At 42.5% G+C, this 21,757-nt stretch overlaps 1 long non-coding RNA gene and 1 pseudogene across 6 annotated transcripts in view; one reads left to right on the plus strand and one right to left on the minus strand.

Moving 5' to 3' along the window:
• Positions 1–21,332, minus strand: part of LOC129058804 (uncharacterized) — a 40,438-nt gene extending 19,106 nt beyond the window's left edge. Inside the window, exons 1-4 of one of the 6 annotated variants that reach the window (XR_008524208.2) lie at positions 17,204–17,509; positions 9,150–9,201; positions 6,159–6,311; positions 620–719 (exon numbers count right to left, since the gene is read on the minus strand). This is a non-coding gene — a long non-coding RNA (uncharacterized LOC129058804). Of the gene's footprint in view, positions 1–619; positions 720–6,158; positions 6,312–9,149; positions 9,202–17,203; positions 17,510–19,839; positions 21,055–21,099 lie in introns of those variants that run through there. The other 5 variants (XR_008524206.2, XR_008524207.2, XR_010139745.1 and 2 more) reach the window with 5 other exon arrangements.
• Positions 12,108–14,283, plus strand: LOC100441035 (bridging integrator 2-like; annotated as a pseudogene).
• Positions 21,333–21,757: the final 425 nt, after the last annotated feature.

The following is a 21,757-nucleotide window of genomic DNA, read 5'->3' on the forward strand; positions in this document are numbered from 1 at the left end:
TTTTTAGATAGAGTCTCGCTTTGTCGCCCAGGCTGGAGTGCAGTGGTACAGTCTCAGCTCACTATAACCTCTGCCTCCCAGGCTCAAGCAATTCTCCTGCCTCAGCCTCCCAAGTAGCTGGGACTACAGGGAAGCACCATCACACCCAGCTTATTTTTGTATTTTTAGTAGAGGCAGGGTTTCACCATGTTGGCCAGGCTGGTCTCAAACTCCTGACCTCAAATGATCCACAGACCCTGGCCTCCCCAAGTGCTGGAATTACAGGCATGAGCCACCGTGCCCAGCCCAATGGTATATTTTTTTAAATGCTCTAAATAGTTCAACTCCTCTATGCTATTATTATTATGTGCTCATCAATACAGATTTATAGTTATTGCCCCATGCAATTGCCTTCTAAGTCAGATATGAGAAAAAAAGATAAATAATAAACAACAAATACATTTATATGCCTTTAATATTTACCTACCTGATTACTTTGCTGGTGTTATTTCTTCATATAGATTTGAGTTACTGTATAGAGTTCTTTCGATTCAACCTAAAGGACTCTTTCTTAGTTCCAGCTGCTATAACAAAAATACCATAGCCTAGGTAGCTTAAACAACAAACGTGTATTTCTTACAGTTCTGGGAGCTGGGAAGTCCAAGACCAAAGCACCAGCAGATCCAGTGTCTGGCAAGGGGCTCTTCCTGGTTTGTAGACTACCGTCTACTCACTGTATCCTAACACAATGGAGAGGGAAGAAGTAAATTATCTTATGTCTCTTCTTACAAGAGCATTTTAGTCTCAGCATGAGGGCACCAACCTTTTGACCTGCTCACCTCCCAAAGGCCTATCTCCAAATACCATAATATTGGGGAATAAGGTTTCAACATATGAATTTTGTGGGGACACAGATATTCAATCCATAGCATTTTACTCCAGGCCCCTCAAAATTCATGTCCTTATCATATGGCAAATACATTCATTCTATTTCAACAGCCCCCAAAATCATAACTCATTCCAGCATCAACTCTAAAGTCTAAGGTCCAACGTCTCACTTAAAATATTTAAATCAGGCCAGGTGCAGTGGCCTATGCCTGTAATCTCAGCACTTTGGGAGACTGAGACAGGAGGATCCCTTGAGCCCAGGAGTTTGAGACCAGCCTGGGCAACATGGCAAAACCCCATCTCTACAAAAAATACAAAAATTAGCCATGCGTAGTGACACATGCCTATAGTCCCAGCTATTCAGGAGGCTGAGACAGGAGGATCAATTGAGCCCAGGAAGTCAAGCCTGCAGTAAGCCGTGACCATGCAACTGCACTCCAACCTGGGTGACAGAGTGAGACTGTCTCCAAAAAAAATAAAATTTAAATCAGATATGGGTGAGACAAGTGACAAGTCTTCCTGATGCAAAATTCCTCTCCAGCTATGAACCTGTAAAACTAAAAAAGTTATGCACTTTCAAAATACAATGGTAGGACAGGCATAGGACCGACATTCCCATACCAAAAGGGAAAAATAGGATATAAGAAAGAGTAATGGATCCCAAATAAGTTCAAAACTTAGTAAAGCACACTATTTTTTGTTGAAAACTGGACATTTAAAATAATATAATGTTGGCCAGGCAGAGTGGCTCATGCCTGTAATCCCAGCACTTTGGGAGGCCAAGGGGGCCAGATCACCTGAGGTCAGGAGTTCAAGACCAGCCTGGCTAACAGGGTGAAAACCCCATCTCTACAAAAATACAAAAACTAGCTGGGCATAATGGCAGGTGCCTGTGATCCCAGCTACTCAGGAGGGTGAGGCAGAAGAATCACTTGAACCCGGGAGATGGAGGTTGCAGTGAGCCAAGATCACGCCATTGCACTCCAGCCTGGGCAACAGAGCGAGACTATATCTCAAAAAAAAACACATTAAAATTAAAAAAATATAATAATGTTACAACTCTTACAATCAGATCCCTCCCTCCTCATCCGCAGGATTTGTTGTTTGTTTTAGTGACTATTCTGAACTAATTCTGTAAAGTCTGTATTCATTGCCATGTTCCTGTCTCTACTTGGCTAACTTTTGACAAATTAATGATTAAACAGAGATTTCCTTACATCTGGAACCAATACATCTCCCAGAGTTTTCTGAATGACTTTGTGTGGGTACTGGTGCACGCCTTTAAAACTAGAAAATCTTACAACTCCACCTTAGCCTTTACTTCCTGCTTATACAGAATATCAAGATAAACCAGAGTTGAGAGCTTAGCTTAGAGTCTTCTCAGTTCTTTTCTAAGCATGCTTACAGCCCTTTCATGTAAATGACCTTCCAGATACCAGGAATATATTAAAGCTTTGCAAAGCCCCTATGCATATTTCATTCTCCAGTTAGTCCTTTTAAGCTTTTTGTTAGTCTATTTTGCCCCAACTATTGTCCATCACCTCAGGCAACTTTGTAGGCAAAGTTAAAACACTTGCCTACAATTGTCTTTTACAATGCCCCCCAAGAGAGAAAGGGACTTAATACTGAGTGAGTTCTGAGTCAGCCTTATAGGTGGGGTCTTCTAGGGAACCATCAGACAAGTTGGATGACAATTCTTGGAGAACAAGGCTTTGAAAGAGTTATAGATCCACTCTGGTGGCTGCCCCCAAAAATATGGAATGTTACTTTTTAAGGCTATTGCATAGCTGGAAAGTAGAAGGTGGGACTAGGGTTAGTTCAACCATTGTGGAAGACAGTGTGGTGATTCCTCAAGGATCTAGAACTGGAAATACCATTTGACCCAGCAATCCCATTACTGGGTATATACCCAAAGGATTATAAATCATGCTGCTATAAAGACATGCACAAGTATGTTTATTGTGGCATTATTCACGATAGCAAAGACTTGGAACCAACCCAAATGGATTAAGAAAATGTGGCACATATACACCATGGAATACTATGCAGCCATAAAAAGATGAGTTCATGTCCTTTGTAGGGACATGGATGAAGCTGGAAACCATCATTCTGAGCAAACTATTGCAAGGACAGAAAAACAAACACCGCATGTTCTCACTCATAGGTGGGAATTGAACAATGAGAACACTTGGACACAGGGTAGGGAACATCACACACTGGGGCCTGTTGTGGGGTGGAGGGAGGGGGGAGGGATAGCATTACGAGATATACCTAATGTAAATGATGAGTTAATGGGTGCAGCACACCAACATAGCACATGTATACATACGTAACAAACCTGCACGTTGTGCACATGTACCCTAGAACTTAAAGTATAATAAAAAAAAAGCCACAGACTTCACTGTTCTTACTGAGATGATCCCTGGTTTGCTACAAGCTGTTGGTTAATTTCAGGAGTTCTCAAAATGTTAATTCTGAATAATTTTGCCAGTTTTTTCATTTCTCTTACGGAAGGGAAAATTTTGAGAGGTCCTTACTCAGCCATTTTTGCTGACATTCTCCCACAATATTTTTTAAGACAAAAGTAATCCAAATCGTGGCTAAGTACAAAAGCACTAGTAGCTAGATATCAGCATCATGGAAATGGAGGGCTACAGGTTGCAAAATAATGAAGACATAACAAAGAGCCCATGTCTTCTGTGAAATTTCCCCATAAGGCCCATTCAGAATATCCATGAATTTCCAATACCTCTTCATCCTCTTTTAATTAAACCTACTCTTCCTTAAAAACCAGCATCCCAAGATAAATGAGAATAAGTTAATTCAGTCTTATTGATTCCCTGTTTTGTTTAATTACTAGAGTTCTGATTTGTTTAATTGCTAGAGATTGCTTTCTACTATTTTTATTGCAAATGTGCCTTGACTTAGCTACAATATTGCTGCAGAGAAATGTGCTCTACATTCCAAACAATCAACTTTACAAACTTTTGAAACCAAATAAATTTGATAACAAAGAATCGGCTGTATGCAATTAATGACAGAAACCAATAATGTAAAAATTAGGTGATGTAGGCTTGTAGATTACCAGAGACCTCAGAAGGAAGTAAGACTTAAGCTAGATGTTGAAAGATGGAGAAAGAATTAGGAGAACATGGGAAAGATTGTATAACCACAAGCTTCCAGTCTGTAACTGGCATAATATAATCTCAGGTAAGTGAGTAAACTAAATTGGCTATGGTAGTGGTTAATGTGGGGAGGAGAAGAAGGTTAAAGTAAGGAAGACACTGGAGAATACAATAGAAAACCTTAAACAACGTGTAGAGAATTTGGGTTTTTTGTTTGTTTGTTTGTTTTTGAGATAAGGTCTCATTATGTTGCCCAAGCTGATCTTGAACTCCTGGGCTCAAGTGATCCTCCCACCTCAGCCTCCCAAAGTGCTGGGATTATAGGCATGAGCCACCACGCCCAGCCATGTGGAGAATTTTTTACTCAACTTGTAGAACAATGGTTTACAGTTGCTTTCTCTCCTCCAATACACCTGAGAGATGCAATCATTTCCAGTAATAGCAGTGGCTCACTATTCAAAATGTCCTCAAATAAGGGGAAGAGATAGTAAGAATGTTATTGAAATAACTGAGGGGAAGAGATTTCAAAAAGCCCCACTCAGGATTCTGATATGTCTTCCTTCACCACCCTACCCCTCCACACCTCCCTGGGAATGAAAAGCCACAGGAGACCTTAGAAGACAGTGCCCTTTTGAAAGTGTTATGACTGTATTTCATGGTTTAATGACCTAATTTCCTAAATATTAGGCAAATCTGTTTCAACACATTCCAAAATGTAATTCATAGAATACTCATCTCGTAAGATACCATCTATTAAAAATTAAGCCAGACATAATGGCATGCACCTATAGTCCAAACTACTCAAAAAACTAAGGTGGGAGAATTGCTTGAGCACTGGAGTTCAGGTGTGGGCAAGATAGTGAGACCTTGTCTCTAAAATAAAATAAATTCAGTCCACATAAGCTGGGAAAGCCCACATAGCATAGCCCCTTCTATCAGAAATTCACAAACTATATTAATGTGCCTAATAAGGGATCTAAGAACTCCCACAGTAGAGAAAACCGTTTTGTTTAATCCACACACATATTTGATTACAAATCTTATTCGTACACAATACCTATTAACACTCTAGTATTGCACAGGAAAAGCTGAGAAACTCCAGCCTACATTGGCTTTTTTGTGGCCAGGGATATGTCACATGTGGTTCTGTGCTTGCCATAGATCTGCTTATGCAAGACAATATAACAGGAAGTGGTATTCCTTCCTCTCTCCAGAAACCCCACTCCCTACAACACTCCCCTGGCCAGCCTTCATTTGCCTCTTCAAATCCTAGTGCAGAGATGAGCTAAGGCCAGTCCTCTCTCCCATCCTTCAGGTCCCCACTTGGCTTTATTCAGCACAGATGTGTGATCAAGGCTCCTGGGTTCCTCAGTGTTTTTCTGGGAATCTCACCAATACTCATCCGCTGCATCTGAGCTAAGTAACTGAGCTGGCCCAAAGAGAAACCAGCATGGAGAACATGATGGCACTTGTGGGTCTTCTTGTGTAATTAACTAAAGGACAGGGATGGGCTGTGGAAAGCTGCAGTGCAGGGGACAAAAGACAAGAACAGGCCTGTCTGAGCCTGAATGAGTTACAAAAGAGAGCAAGGCAGACAAGAATGAAGATAAGAAATGACCTTCTTCCCAGCTCTCATTTCCTTTCTCTGTAAAAGTCCTGAGTGGCCTTTTCAAGTCTTCCCTAGCACAACTGTAGGCTGCTTTCTCCCTAACGCTGTTCTCAGTGCCCCCTCTGCTGGCTCTCACATGCCAGCTACATTTAAAACAACCACAGGATAAGTACAATGCCCACATTTGGGTGGCCTTCAGCAATGTTTCCCACTTGCACATGCTGTCTTAAATTTGGCTATACTTCTTAGCAAAAAATGAGAATTCAACCTCTTTTGTATTATAAAAAAAAAAGTGGAGACAGGAAGGGAATTATTAAATAAATTATTGTACTTCATACTATGAAATGCAGCCACTTAATTTGTGTCCACAACTGTGTGAGGTACTGAGGATAAAAAGATTTGGTAATATATGGTCCCTGCTCTCAGGAAATTTACAAGCTAGTGAGGGGAGACTGACATATTAACACACTTTTCAAAAGGAAGAATTTTAGAAAATTCCTGTAACATATGCCTTAAATGACGACTCAAACATGTCCTCTAAATGTATAAAGAGGTACCTCACACAGTCCAGGCTGGACTTTCTTAAATATTCATCTTGGGCTTGGCGCAGTGGCTCACGCCTGTAATCCCAGCACTCGAGGCTGAGGCAGGAGGATAGCTTGAGCTGAGGAGTTTGAGACCAGTCTGGGCAACACGGTGAAACCCCGTCTCTACAAAAAAAAGAAAATACCCCAAAAATTAGCCAGGCATGGTGGCGCATGCCTGTAGTCCCAGCTACTCAGGAGGCTGAGGCAGGAGAATCGCTTGAACCAGGGAGGCAGAGGTTGCAGTGAGCTGAGATCGCACCACTGCACTCCAGCCTGGGTGACAGACACCTCATCGAAAGAAAGAGAGACACAGAGAGAGAGAGAACTAATGGCTTTGTGTGAATGTTTTCACCATGAGTTAGGCAAAGAACAGAAGCCCATCATGTTGAGTTTCACAATTGGTAGCTGGTGCAGAAGGTTCAGGTAGCAAATGACTGTTTTTGGATTTGGGATATATGGTATTTCTGAAGATCAAAGGAAATATTTGATACATCCACTCTGTAATCACAAGTTTGTAGTGTTCCTGACCAGCCCATCTCACACACACCCTTCCCCACACACACACCCAACACCTTAAATAACTCTTTTTATAGATTTTTTATTATTTATATTAATATACCTTCCATGAAGTTTTGTAAATATAGACCCAGGTGTGGGTCGGGTGCTGTGGCTCATGCTTGTAATCCCAGCCCTCTGGGAGGCTGAGGCGGGAGGACTGCTTGAGCCCAGGAGTTCAAGGCCAGCCTGGGCAACAAGATGAAATCCTATCTCTACAAAAAGAATACAAGAATTAGCCAGACATGGTGGTGCACGCCTGTAATCCCAGCACTTTGGGAGGCCGAGGCGGGTGCATTACTTGAGGTCAGGAGTTTGAGACAAGCCTGACCAACATGGCGAAACCCCATCTCTACTGAAAATACAAACAATTATCCTGGTGTGATGGCGCATGCCTGTAATCCCAGTTACTTGGGAGACTGAGGTGAGAGGATCGCTTGAGCCCAAGAGGAGAAGTTGCAGTGAGCCGAGATCGTGCCACTGCACTCCAGCCTGGGCGATAGAGTGAGACTTGGTCTCAAAAAAAAAAAAAAAAAAGGAAGAAATTTAAAAAAAAATTCTAATGTGCATCTTAATGGATAGATTTGGTTACATGAAAATATGAAACCATCATGATCATAACTGCCATCTGTTACGGCTACCCCCATTATGGACACCTACTAAGGGCCGGTCACTATATGCTTTACGCTTTATATGGCTTAGCTCATTTTATGAATTAGGCACAGAGATGAGCCTAAGGAACAAAGTGTAGTTCAGAGATGCAAAGTAAGGATTCAAATCCAGGTATGCTTGATGCCAAAGTCCCTTCAGTGTCTTCTTACTACGCTACCTTGAATCATTATCCAGTTTCCACAAATACTGTTACCTGAGGTTTCCTCCACTGGTTGCTAAGCATAGTGGAAAAGACTAATATGACAGTCAGCAATAGTATCCTATGTCATGTTCATGCTGAGCAAAGCTCTTTGAGCTCTATGGGAAGCCGCTGGCCTTAAGAAAATTAAAATATAATGGAGCACAGACTATATGCAAATAATTAAATATAGCTAATAGATTTTCTACATGCCAAAATTAGCCAGTTTGAAAACATTATGAAGAACAAATACCATTAACAAGAACAGCCAAAATATCCCAGAATAAACGTAACAAAAATTTGTCAAGCCTTTGTGAAAAAGCTCATAGGAAGTCAGTAGAATAAACAGAAAGACAGCTCATGTTTCTAGATGGGAAGACTCAATGACTGAATATTGTAAATATATTAATTATCTCCAAATTGTTAAATGTAAAGTCATTTAAGCTACAATTACTGAATCATTCTGATATTAGCACAGAAATGAGCACAGAAATCAACCCTAAAGTCCAATGACAATATATATAGAACAATATACAATATATCTAAAGTCATACATATATATATATAAGTCATATATATATATATGGGACTTTAACCTATGGTAAAAGTGGCATTTCAAATTACTGTGGAAGCCAGGTGCAGTGGTTCATGCCTATAATTTCAGCTACTTGGGAGGCTGAGATGGAAGGATGGAGCCAGGAGTTCGAGGCTGTAGTGAGTGATGATAACCGCACTGCACTCCAGCCTGAGCGATAGAGTGAGACCCCATTCCTCAAAAAAAAAAAATGAGTGGGGAAAGGATATTCAGTAAGTGTTATAAAATAGTTGGCTGTAGGATTCTGTGGCAAGATGGCCAAATAGGAACAGCTCCGGTCTGCAGCTCCCAGTGAGATCGACACAGAAGGCAGGTGATTTCTGCATTTCCAGCTGAGGTACCTGGTTCATCTCATTGGGACTGGTTGGACATTGAGTGCAGCCCACAGAGGGTGAGCCAAAGCACAGTGGGGCATCGCCTCACCCGGGAAGTGTGAGGGATTGGGGAATTTTCTCCCCAACCTAAGGGAAGCCGTGAGGGACTGAGCCTGAGGAACTCCAGCACAGATACTGTGCTTGTCCCACTGTTTTCACAACCTGCAAACCAGGAGATTCCCTCCAGTGCCCACCCCACGAGGGCCCTAGGTTTCAAGCACAAACCTGGGTGGCCATTTGGGCAGACACCGAACTAGCTACAGGAGTTCTTTTTTTCCATACCCCAGTGTTACCTGGAATGCTAGAGAGACAGAACCGTTCACTCCACTGGAAAGGGGTGCTGAAGCCAGGGAGCCAAGTGGTCCGGCTCCACAGGCCCCACCCCCACGGAGCCCAGCAAACTAAGATCCACTGGCTTGAAATTCTCGCTGCTAGCACAGCAGCAGTCTGAGATCAACCTGGGATGTTCAAGCTTGGTGAGGGGAGGGATGCCTGCCATTGCTGAGGCTTGAGTAGGTGGTTTTACACTCACAGTGTAAACAAAGCTGCTGGGAAGTTCAAACTGGGTGGAGCCCACAGCAACTCACCAAGGCTGCTGTGGCCAGACTGCCAGATTTCCCTTCTCTGGGCAGGGCATCTCTGAAAAAAAGGCAGCAGACCCAGTAAGGGACTTATAGATAAAACCCCCAACTCCCTGGGACAGAGCACCTGGGGAAAGGGGCAGCTGTGGGCAAAGCTTCAGCAGACTTAAACGTCCCTGCCTGATGGCTCTGAAGAGAGCAGCGGACCTCTAAGCATTGTGTTCAAGCTCTGCTAAGGGTCAGACCGCCTCCTCAAGTGCGTCCCTGACTCCCGTGTATCCTGACTGGGGGACACCTCCCAGTAGGGGCTAACAGACACCTCACACAGGAGAGCTCTGGCTGGCATCTGACAGGTGCCCCTCTGGAACAAAGCTTCCAGAGGAAAGATCATGCAGCAAAATTTGCTGTTCTGCAGCCTCCACTGTTGATACCCAGGCAAACAGGGTTGGGAGTGGACCTCCAGCAAACTCCAGCAGATGGGCAGCAGGGGGCCTGTCAGAAGGAAAACTAACAAACAGAAAGAAATAGCATGTCCACTCAAAGACCCCATCCAAAGGTCACCAACATCAAAGACCAAAGGTAGATAAATCCACAAAGATGGGGAGAAACCAGTGCAAAAAGGCTGAAAATTCCAAAACCAGAACGCCTCTTCTCCTCCAAAGGATCACATCTCCTCGCCAGCAAGGGAACAAAACTGGACAGAGAATGAGTTTGACAAATTGACAGAAGTAGTTTTCAGAAGGTGGGTAATAACAAATTCCTCTAAGCTAAAGGAGCATGTTCTAACCCAATGCAAGGAAGCTAAGAACATTGAAAAAATGTTAGACAAATGGCTAACTAGAATAACCAGTGTAGAGAAGAACACAAATGACCTGAGGGAGCTAAAAAACACAGCACGAGAACTTCGTGAAGCATACACACGTTTCAATAGCTGAATCAATCAAATGGAAGAAACGATATCAGAGATTGAAGATCCACTTAATGAAATAAAGAGAGAAGACAAGATTAGAGAAAAAAGAATAAAAAGGAATGAACACAGCCTCCAAGAAATATGGGACTACGTGAAAAGATCAAATCTACGTTTGACTGGTGTACCTGAAAGTGACGAGGAGAATGGAACCAAGTTGGAAAACACTCTTAAGGATATTATCCAGGAGAACTTCCCCAACCTAGCAAGACAGGCCAACATTCAAATTCAGGAAATACAGAGAATGTCACTAAAATACTCCTTGAGAAGAGCAACCCCAAGACACATAATCGTCTGATTCACCAAGGTTGAAATGAAGGAAAAAATGGTAAGGGCAGCCAGAGAGAAAGGTAGAGTTACCCACACAGGGAAGCCCATCAGACTAATAGCAGATCTCTGCAGAAACCCTACAAGCCAGAAGAGAGTGGGGGCCAATATTCAACATTCTTAAAGAAAAAAATTTTCAACCCAGAATTTCATATTCAGCCAAACTAAGCTTCATAAGTGAAGGAGAAACAAAATCCTTTACAGACAAGCAAATGCTGAGAGATTTTGTCACCACCAGGCCTGCCTTACAAGAGCTCCTGAAGAAAGCACTAAACATGGAAAGGAACAACTGGTACCAGCCACTGCAAAAACATATCAAATTGTAAAGAACATCGACACTATGAAGAAACTGCATCAATTAATGGGCAAAACAACCAGCTAGCATCATAATAACAGGATCAAATTAACACATAACAATATTAACCTTAAATGTAAACAGGCTAAATACCCCAATTAAACGACACAGACTGGCAAGCTGGATAAATAGTCAAGTCCCATCAGTGTGCTGTATTCAGAAGACCCAGCTCACATGCAAAGACACACATAGGCTCAAAATAAAGGGATGGAGGACTATTTACCAAGCAAATGGAAAGCAAAAAAAAGCAAGGGTTGCAATCCCACTCTCTGATAAAACAGACTTTATTTTTTTTTTTTTTTAAATTATGAAGTATTTATTGATCATTCTTGGGTGTTTTTCGGAGAGGGGGATATGGGAGGGTCATAGGATAATAGTGGAGAGAAGGTCAGGAGATAAACACATGAACAAAGGTCTCTGGTTTTCCTAGGCAGAGGACCCTGCGGCCTTCTGCAAGTGTTTCTGCCCCTGGGTACTTGAGATTAGGGAGTGGTGATGACTCTTAAAGAGCATGCTGCCTTCAAGCATCTTAAAACAGACTTTAAACCAACAAAGATCAAAAGAGACAAAGAAGGGCATTACATAATGGTAAAGGAATCAATGCAGCAAGAATAGCTAACTATCCTAAATATATATGCACCCAATACAAGAGCACCCAGATTCATAAAGCAAGTTCTTAGAGACCTACAAAGAGACTTAGACTCCCACACAATAATAATGGAAGACGTTAACATCCCACTGTCAACATTAGACAGATCAACAAGACAGAAAATTAACAAGGATATTCAGGACTTGAACTCAGCTCTGGACCAAGTGGACCTAATAGACATCTACAGAACTCTCCACCCCAAATCAGCAGAATATGCATACTTCTCAGCACTACATCGCACTTATTCTAAAGTTGTCCACATAATTGGAAGTAAAACATTCCTCAGCAAATGCAAAAGAACAGAAATCACAACAAACAGTCTCTCAAACCACAGTGCAATCAAACCAGAACTCAGGATTAAGAAACACTCAAAACCACACAACTACATGGAAACTGAACAACCTACTCCTGAATGACTACTGGGTAAAAAGAAATGAAGGCAGAAATAAAGATGTTCTTCAAAACCAATGAGAACGAAGACACAATGTACCAGAATCTCTGGGACACATTTAAAGCAGGGTGTAGAGGGAAATTTATAGCACTAAATACCCACAAGAGAAAGCAAGATCTAAAATTGATACCCTAACATCAAAATTAAAAGAACTAGGGAAGCAAGAAAATCACAGGGCATGGGGCCAGGGTGGCGACCCCCAGGGAGCCGGCAGGATGGCAGAGGGCAAGGCGGGTGGCACGGCCGGCCTCTTCACCAAGTAGGTGCAGAAGAAGTTCAGCAGGGCCCAGGAGAAGGTGCTGCAGAAATCGGGGAAAACTGTAGAAACCAAAGATGAACAATTTGAACAAAGTGCTAACAACTTCTACCAACAACAGGCAGAATGCCACAACTATATAAGGACCTGAAGAACTTCCTTAGTGCAGTCAAAGTGATGCACGAAAGCTCAAAAAGAGTGTAAGAAACCCTGCAGGAGATCTACAGCAGTGAGTGGGATGGTCATGAGGAGCTGAAGGCCATCGTAGAGAATAATGATCTCCTTTGGGAAGACTAGAGGAGAAACTTGCTGACCGGGCTGTGAAGACCATGGAAAACTACATCACCCAGTTCAGCGAAACTAAGGAGAGAATTGCCAAGCGGGGTTGGAAACTTGTGGACTATGACTGTACCCAACATCACCTGGAAGCAGTGCAGAATGCCAAGAAGAAAGATGAGGCCAAGACTGCCAAGGCAGAGAAAGTGTTCAACAAAGCCCAGACTGTGTTTGAAGATCTGAACCAACATATGCAAATCAACAAACTACTAGAGGAGTTGCCTATTCTTTATAATAGTCATATTGGCTGCTATGTGACCATCTTCCAAAACATTTCCAACTTGAGGGATGTCTTCTACAGGGAAATGAGCAAGCTGAACCACAATCTCTCTGAGGTGATGAGCAAACTGGAGAAGCAACATTCCAGTAAAGTCTTTGTGCTGAAGGAACTATCAAGCAGCAGCAGGCACTCTTTAGTCATTTCTCCCCCAGTTCGAACATCTACAGTCTCCAGTCCTCTTACCTCACCTACTAGTCCCTCTACACTTTCCTCGAAGAGTAAGAGTGAATCTATCTCAGCAACTGAAGATCTGGCACCTGATGCAGGCCAGGGGGAAGACAATTCTGAGATCAAGGAACTCTTAGAAGATGAGGAAATAGAGAAGGAAGGATCTGAAGCAAGCTCCTCTGAGGAAGAAGAGCCTCTACCAACCTGCAACAGCCCCTCCCAGGCCCAGCCCTCTCCTATCATTGAGAGTACCAAGTCCCAGGAGGAAGTTCTCCCCAGCTCCCCTGCTCTATCACCAGGCAGAGCCCTAAGCCCTTCAGGACACCCTTCATCATTTGCCACAGAAGTAGTCCTCCGAACCCGCACCACAGGTGAAGGATCTGAACAACCAAAGAAGAGAGCCTCTATCCAGAGGACCTCAGCACCCCCTAGTAGGCCTCCTCCACCCAGAGCCACTGCAAGCCCCAGGCCCTCCTCAGGGAACATACCCTCCAGCCCTCCAGCCTCTGGAGGGGGTTCACCCACCAGCCCTAGGGCCTCCTTGGGGACTGGGACTCCAAGTCCTAGGACCTCCCTAGAGGTCTCTCCTAATCCAGAACCACCAGAGAAGCCAGTAAGAACTCCTGAGGCCAAAGAAAATGAAAACATCCACAAACAGAACTTCGAAGAACTTTGTATTTCCCCCACCTTAATGACACCTCAGATTGCTTCAGAGCCTGGAGAGGCAAAGAAGATGGAAGACAAGGAAAATGATAATAAGCTTGTCTCAGCTGACTCCTCGGAGGGCCAAGACCAGCTTAAAGTCTCCACAGTACCAGACAAGAGCAACCTCACAGCACCTGAACCTCAAGAAGAGGTATCTACAAGTGAAAATGCACAACTCTGAAGAGAAACTGCCAAGACTCCCCAAGCCCCACACTTCCTCAGAGAAGCTCTTCAACCAGAGGGTATAGGTCAGAGGGATATAAGAGCCAGCATCCATCCCTGGGTTCTCAGTAAGAATGATGGTGCTGTCTAAAGACCTGGCATTAATGGAGGTGGAGGAGCAGCCTTATGGGAGGGATGGAAGGAGGCAGGCTGGGGAGAAGAGAACATTAGACTCAGGGAATATTTAATTCAGGTTTTAGCATTATTAGAATAAGACTTTCTACATTAACTAAGGTGGAGCTATAATCATTACAAAAAGCAAAAATATCTATAGACACAGACACTTGTCTACACAGAGACATAACCACACATACTCAGAGGACAGTGAGCAAATCTGTCTTTGACTTATGATCCATTTTGCAAGACTTAAAGCCAGAAGAACACGTTTTCAGATTGTTAAATAAAGTCTGATTCTGACAAAAAAAAAAAAAAAGAACTAGAAAAGCAACAGCAAACAGATTCAAAATCTAGCAATAGCAATAACTAAGCAATAACTAAGATCAGAACAGAACTGAAGGAGATAGAGATAGGAAAAACCCTTCAAAAAATCAATGAATCCAGGACCTGGTTTTTTGAAAAGATCAACAAAATAGATAGACTGCTAGCCAGACTAACAAAGAAGAAAAGAGAAGAATCAAATAGTTGCAATAAAAAATGATATAGGGTATATTATCACTGATCCCACAGAAATACAAACTACCATCAGAGAATACTATAAACACCTCTATGCAATAAACTAGAAAATCTAGAAGAAATTGATAAACTCCTGGACACATATACCCTCCCAAGTCTAATCCAGGAAGAAGTCAAATCCCTGAATAAACTAATAACAAGTTCTGAAACTGAGGCAGTAATTAATAGCTAACCAACCAAAAAAAGTCCATGAACAGATGGATTCACAGCCGAATTCTACCAGAGGTACAAAGAGGAGCTCGTACCATTCCTTCTGAAACTATTCCAAACAATTAAAAAAGAGGGAATCCTCCCTAACTCATTTTATGAGGCTAGCATCATCCTGATACCAAAACCTGGCAGAGACACAACAAAAAAAGAAAATTTCAGGCCAATATCCCTGATGAACATCGATGCGAAAATCCTCAATAAAATACTGGCAAACCGAATCCAGCAGCACATCAAAAAGCTTATCCACCATGATCAAGTCGGCTTCATCCCTGGGATGCAAGGCTGGTTCAACATATGCAAATCAATAAACATAATCCATCACATAAAAATCACAGAATATCTCAATAGATACAGAAAAGGCCTTCGACAAAATTCAACACTGCTTCATGCTAAAAACCCTCAACAAACTGGGTATCAACAGAACGTATCTCAAAGTAATAAGAGCTATTTATGACAAACCCACAGCCAATATCACTGAAAGGGCAAAAACTGGAAGCATTCCTTTTGAAAACTGGCACAAGACAAGGATGCCCGCTCTCACCACTCCTATTCAACACAGTATTGGAAGTTCTGGCCAAGGCAATCAGGCAAGAGAAAGAAATAAAGGGTATTCAAATAGGAAGAGAGGAAGTCAAATTGTCTCTGTTTGCAAATGACATGATTGTATATTTAGAAAATCCCATCGTCTCAGCCCAAAATCTCCTTAAGCAACTTCAGCAAAGTCTCAGGATACAAAATCAACGTGCAAAAATCACAAGCATTCCTATACACCAATAATAGACAGACAGCCAAATCATGAGTGAACTCCCATTCATAGTTGCTACAAAGAGAATAAAATACCTAGGATGTGAAGGACCTCTTCAAGGAGAACTACAAACCACTGCTTAAGGAAATCAGAGAGGACACAAACAAATGGAAAAACATTCCATGCTCATGAATAGGAAGAATCAATATCGTGAAAATGGACATACTGCCCAAAGTAATTTATAGATTCAATGCCATCCCCATCAAGCTACCACTGATTTTCTTCACAGAATTGGAAAAAACTACTTTAAAGTTCATATGGAACCAAAAGAGAGCCCACATAGCCAAGACAACCCTGGACAAGAAGAACAAAGCTGGAGGCATCACACTACCTGACTTCAAACTTTACTACAAGGCTACAGTAACCAAAATAGCATGGTACTGGTAGCAAAACAGGTATATAGACCCATGGAACAAAACAGAGGCCTCAGAAATACCACCACGCATCTACAACCAACTGATCTTTGACAAACCTGACACAAACAAGCAATGGGGAAAAGATTCCCTGTTTAATAAATGTTGTTGGGAAAACTGGCTAGCCATATGCAGAAAACTGAAACTGGACCCTGTCATTACACCTTGTACGAAAATCAACTCAAGAGGATCAAACACTTAAACGTAAGACCTAGGACCATAAAAATCCTAGAAGAAAACCTGGGCAATACCATTCAGGACATAGGCATGGGCAAAGCCTTCATGTCTAAAACACCAAAAGCAATGGCAACAAAAGCCAAAATTGACAAATGGGATCTAATTAAACTAAAGAGCTTCTGCACAGCAAAAGAAACTATCATCAGAGTGAACAGGCAACCTACAGAATGGGAGAAAAAATTTGCTATCTATCCAACTGACCAAGGGCTAATATCCAGAATCTACAAAGAACTTAAACATTTTTACGGAAAAAAAACGAACAACCCCAACAAAAAGTGGGCAAAGGATATGAACCAACACTTCTCAAAAGAAGACATTCATACAGCCAACAGACATATGAAAAAATGCTCATCATCACTGGTCAACAGAGAAATGGAAATCAAAACCACAATGAGATACCATCTTATGCCAGTTAGAATGGCTATCATTAAAAAGTCAGGAAACCACACATGCTGGAGAGGGTGTGGAAAAATAGGAATGCTTTTACACTGTTGGTGGGAGTGTAAATTAGTTCAACCATTGTGGAAGACAGTGTGGCGATTCCTCAAGGATCTAGAACTAGAAATACCATTTGACCCAGCAATCCCATTACTGGGTATATATCCAAAGGATTATAAATCATTCTACTGTAAAGACACATGCACACGTATGTTTATTGCAGCACTATCCACAATAGCAAAGACTGGGAACCAACCGAAATGTCCATCAATATTAGACTGGATAAAGAAAATGTGGCACATATATACCATGGAATACTATGCAGCCATAAAAAAGGATGAGTTCATGTCTTTTGCAGGGACATGGATGAAGCTGGAAACCATCATTCTCAGCAAACTATCACGAGATCAGATAACCAAACACCGCATGTTCTCACCATAAGTGAGAGTTGAATAATCAGAACACATGGACACAGGGAGGGGAACATCACACACCAGCGCCTGTTGGGGGGTGGGGGATTAGGGGAGGGATAGTATTAGAAGAAATACCTAATGTAGCTGATGGGTTGATGGGTGCAGCAAACCACCATGGCACGTGTATACCTATGTTACAGAACTGCACGTTCTGCACATGTACCCCAGAACTTAAAGTATAATTAAAAAAATAAAATAGTTAGCTGTCCATTTGGGAAGATGCAAATTCCTACCTCATAAAGGGCACAAAAACAAATTCCAGGTGGATTAAAGATTTAAACATTAAAACAAACATGTAAAAATAACAGAAAAAAATAAGAAAACATTAACATTTGGGGATGGGGACAGAAAAAGAGGCCTTGCCTAGTATGACACTAAGGTCCAACAAAAATGTCTAAAAAAAAAAATAGACACCATAAAGAAAACGAAAAATCAAATAATAAACCTCAGAAGAAACATCTGAGATATATATATGATAGTCAAAGAAAACATTGTTAATTTAAAAAACAGGCCGGGCACAGTGGCTCACGCCTGTAATCCTAGCACTTTAGGACGCCAAGGCGGGCAGATCACCTGAGGTCAGGAGTTCGAGACCAGCCTGGCAAACACGGTGAAACCCCGTCTTTACCAAAAATATAAAAATTAGCCAGGCATGGTGGCACACACCTGTAATCCCAGCTGCTTCGGTGGCTGAGGAGGAGAATCTCTGGAACCCAAGAGGTGGAGGTTGCAGTGTGCCGAGACCACGCCACTGCATTCCAGCCTGGGCAACAACAGGGAGACTCCATCTCAAAAAAAAAAAAAAGAAAGAAAGAAAAGAAAGAACAGGCTGGGCATGGTGACTCATGCCTGTAATCCCAGCACTCTGGGAGGCCAAGGCAGATGAATCTCTTGAGTCCAGGAGTTCAAGACCAGCCTGGGCCGCATGGTGAAACCCAGTCTCTACAAAAAATACAAAAATTAGCCAGGCATGGTAGCATGTGCCTGTATTCCCAGCTGCTCAGGAGACTGAGGTAGGAGGACAGCTTGATTCTGAGAAGTCAAGACTGCAGTAACCCAAGATTGCGCCACTGCACTCCAGCCTAGGTGACCAGTGAGACCCTGCCTAAAAATAAAAAGAACAAAATTAGCAGAGCATGGCGGCACATGTCTGTACTCCCAGCTACTCAGGAGGCGAAGGCAGGAAGATCACTTGAGACCAAGAGTTCGAGGCTGCAGTCAGCTATGATCCCACCACTGCACTCTAGCCTGGAAAACAGAGTAAGACTCGGTTTAAAAAAAAAAAAAAAAAAAATTTTTCAGAAAAATGCACAAAAATGAAAAGACAAATATAAATTAGATTATCCCAGTGGTTCTTTTACGGGATGGTAAAAATTGACAGGCTTTTTACCCTAGTATTGTTTGATTTTTTTTTTTTTTTTTTTTTTTTGAGACAAGGTCTCACTCTATTGCCTAGACTGGAGTGCAGCGGTGCAATCATGACTCACCGCAGCCTTGACTTCTCCGACTCAAACAATTCTCCCAATTCAGCCTCCCAAGTAGCCAGGACCACAGGTGCACACCACCATGTCCAGCTAATTTTTGTATTTTTTGTAGAGATGGGGTTTCACTATGTTGTCCAGGCTGGTCTTGAACTTCTGGGCTAAGGTGGTTCTCCCACCTGGGCCTCCCAAACTGCTGGAATTACAGGCTTCAGCCACTGTGCCCAGCCTAAATTTTTACAGTGATCACATACTTAAAGAAAAAAAATTATTAAAATGTTCCATTTTGAAGAACAATAACTAAAAAAACAGTCCTTTATGAGAGAACTTCAATACGTAATAAGACGCATCTTGAATTAGTGAGTGCTTGAAAGTCTCCAGCTGACAAAAACACTTACAAACTCTCTAATGACCTAAGAAGTCAGATGACTAAAAAATTAGTGGCTCTTCCTTCTGGGAAGCTAACCTCTAAAAAGCAATGATAATTCAGGCATAGTGGCTCACACAGGTAATCCCAGCACTTCGGGAGGCTGAGGGGGTCGGATCACTTAAGGTCAGGGGTTCGAGACCAGACTGACCAACATGATGAAACCCTGTCTCTACTAAAAATACAAAATTAGCCAGGTGTGGTGGTGCACACTTGTAATCTCAGCTATTCAGGAGGCTGAGGCAGGAGAATCACTTTAACCCAGGAGGCAGAGGTTGCAGTGAGTCGAGATCGTGCTACTGCACTCAAGCCTGGGCAACGGAGTAAGACTCTGTCTCAAAAATAAATAAATAAATAAAATAAAAAGCAATGACAGTAGTATTCACCAGTCAAAGTACTGATGAGTCTAAAAGCATGTTGTGAAAGAAATTAACAACGGCGAAATGTCCCATTTCACCTTCCCAGGATCCTAGCTTCTCACCACTCTTTCTGCTGCATCCTCAAGATTTTATCAAACTGTCAAGGGAAAGGTGGAAATGTCTGTGATATTTTATATTACCTGCCGTGGTTTTCATTCTCTGTTGTTCTCTTTGGCACAAAAATGGAGAATGAAAAATGGAGGAGGAGGAAGGAGAGATGGAGGAAGAAACGGGTAAGACAGAAAAGCTTCTCATTCTAAAAAGTTTCAAAATAGATTTTGGGAACTCTCTGAAAACAGAGTATACGGGGAAAAAAGGGTTTCAGACAACCAATGTTCATGGCATAAATTGGGAAAATGCCCAGGGTGGTCAGAGTTTCCCTACCTAGACTTGCTGGAATGTCCACATGTCAGAGAAGGACAGAATGAGAAGGAAGCACTCCAACTAGCTAGAGCCCTCTCTAGGAAGTGAGGGGTGACGGAGTGTGGTGATGAGAAGATTCCTAGTAAATTGCGGATCCAAGGGCTTGCTTCCCAAATGAAGTAAAGTCTAAAAGCTGCTCCCCACATGACAGCAGTGACACAGCACAACAGAAGAGTGTGACAGGAGGGCATATTGTGACACAGCCTCTGGAGCCACCCGCAGCCTCAGAATGACATGTGGGAGCAGTGGGAATTTTTCTTTGCCTCCAAGAGGACAACAAAAGTGGCCGAAAGAGAACCAGAGCACCTAAAGGGGCCTTGGGGTTCCAAGTAGAGTGTGTGACTGGTGATCAGAGACAGACAGAAAACAAACATTAGCTGCAGATTCCACCTTAGAGAGACTAAGGTCACTAATTGGAAGGTCTTTCCCTCCACCAAGTTTCCCACACTCAGAGATGCCACCCCATGGGGAAAGAAGGAAAGGGAGAAATCCTGAGTTAAGTGAGGAAACCTGGCATTGACTAGACTAAGCCTTGGCTATTAGGCATAATACAGCATACAGGAAACATACAGGAAGGAAAGAAAGCACAAGGGACAGTATGCAATTGGAGGGGAGGATTAAAGGCTTAGAATGACTGCTGTGCTGAAAGCTCACCAGGGAGAAGGGGCTCAAAAAAGATAGATTTGTGGTGAGGTTTATTCGGCTTGTTTTTACTGTAAGCAAGACCCTGGGGTAAGCAAAAGCATTACCCCATAGTTAACAAATTTCCTCTTCCCAGGTATAAGTAATGTGACCAGTGCTTTTAATCAGTCACCCTGCCTGTAACACAGCCACACTCATCAAGCTGATAAGACACACTGATTCGAGATTTCCTGTATATAGAAGGATACATGATTCAACAAGGCATTTTTCTCAGGAGCTATAGTGCAGACCAGTTTTGCTCCTTCCTTGTCAAATCCAATTTGATTACCCTGTGTTACAGGAAACAGAATTGACTACCTGCCTTCACTCCCTGCCAGACACCCAGAAGGATACTGATTGTCATTCTTTAAGTTTACACCATTGGGTTCGGGCGCAGTAACACACCTGTAATCCCAGCACTTTAGGAGACCAAGAAGAGTGGATCACTTGAGGTCAAGAGTTCAATACCAGTCTGGCCAACATGGTGAAACTCCGTCTCTACTAAAAATACAAAAATTAGTCAGGCGTGGTGGCACACACCTGTGGTCCCAGCTACTCAGGAGGCTGAGGTGGAAGGATCGTTTCAACCCAGAAGGTGGAGGTTGCAGTGAGCTGTGATCATGCCACTGCACTCTAGCCTGGGCGACAGAGTGAGACCCTGTCTCAAAAAAAAAAAAAGGTTATGCCATTGGGAGCAAGAAAGCAATATGTACTTATCACAAATTATTGCAATTGCATAACTACTGTATGCCAATATTTTTGCATAATTATTTCATTTAAACTTGACAATTACCCCCATTTTATGAACTAGGAAACTGATTCTCAGAAAGATTAAGTTACATAAACGCATGGAGTACATGGGCAATGCCCATATATGAATCTAAGTTTGTCTGACTTCAAAGGCAAACTCTTTCCACTCTACCACAATACCTTGGTGATGAAAATATATAAGGTCACACTTTTAAAACATTATTGTCAAGGCACCCAAGATCTAAGACAACAAAAGTCATGCTACCACTTCTTCCACTCTGCCCTCCTACCTACTCTCTCATACACCTTTTCTCTGCCACCCTCATCCCCCAAACCCACCTGCCTTCTTTCAAGCCTTTACACAAGCTATTCCCTCTGCCTAGACTCTCCTATCTTTCTTTCCTCCCCACTTAGAGAACGCCAACCCATCCTCTAAGTCAGGGACTTT

This window comes from Pongo abelii, chromosome 3 (assembly GCF_028885655.2).
Source record: "Pongo abelii isolate AG06213 chromosome 3, NHGRI_mPonAbe1-v2.0_pri, whole genome shotgun sequence".
NCBI lineage: Eukaryota > Metazoa > Chordata > Mammalia > Primates > Hominidae > Pongo > Pongo abelii.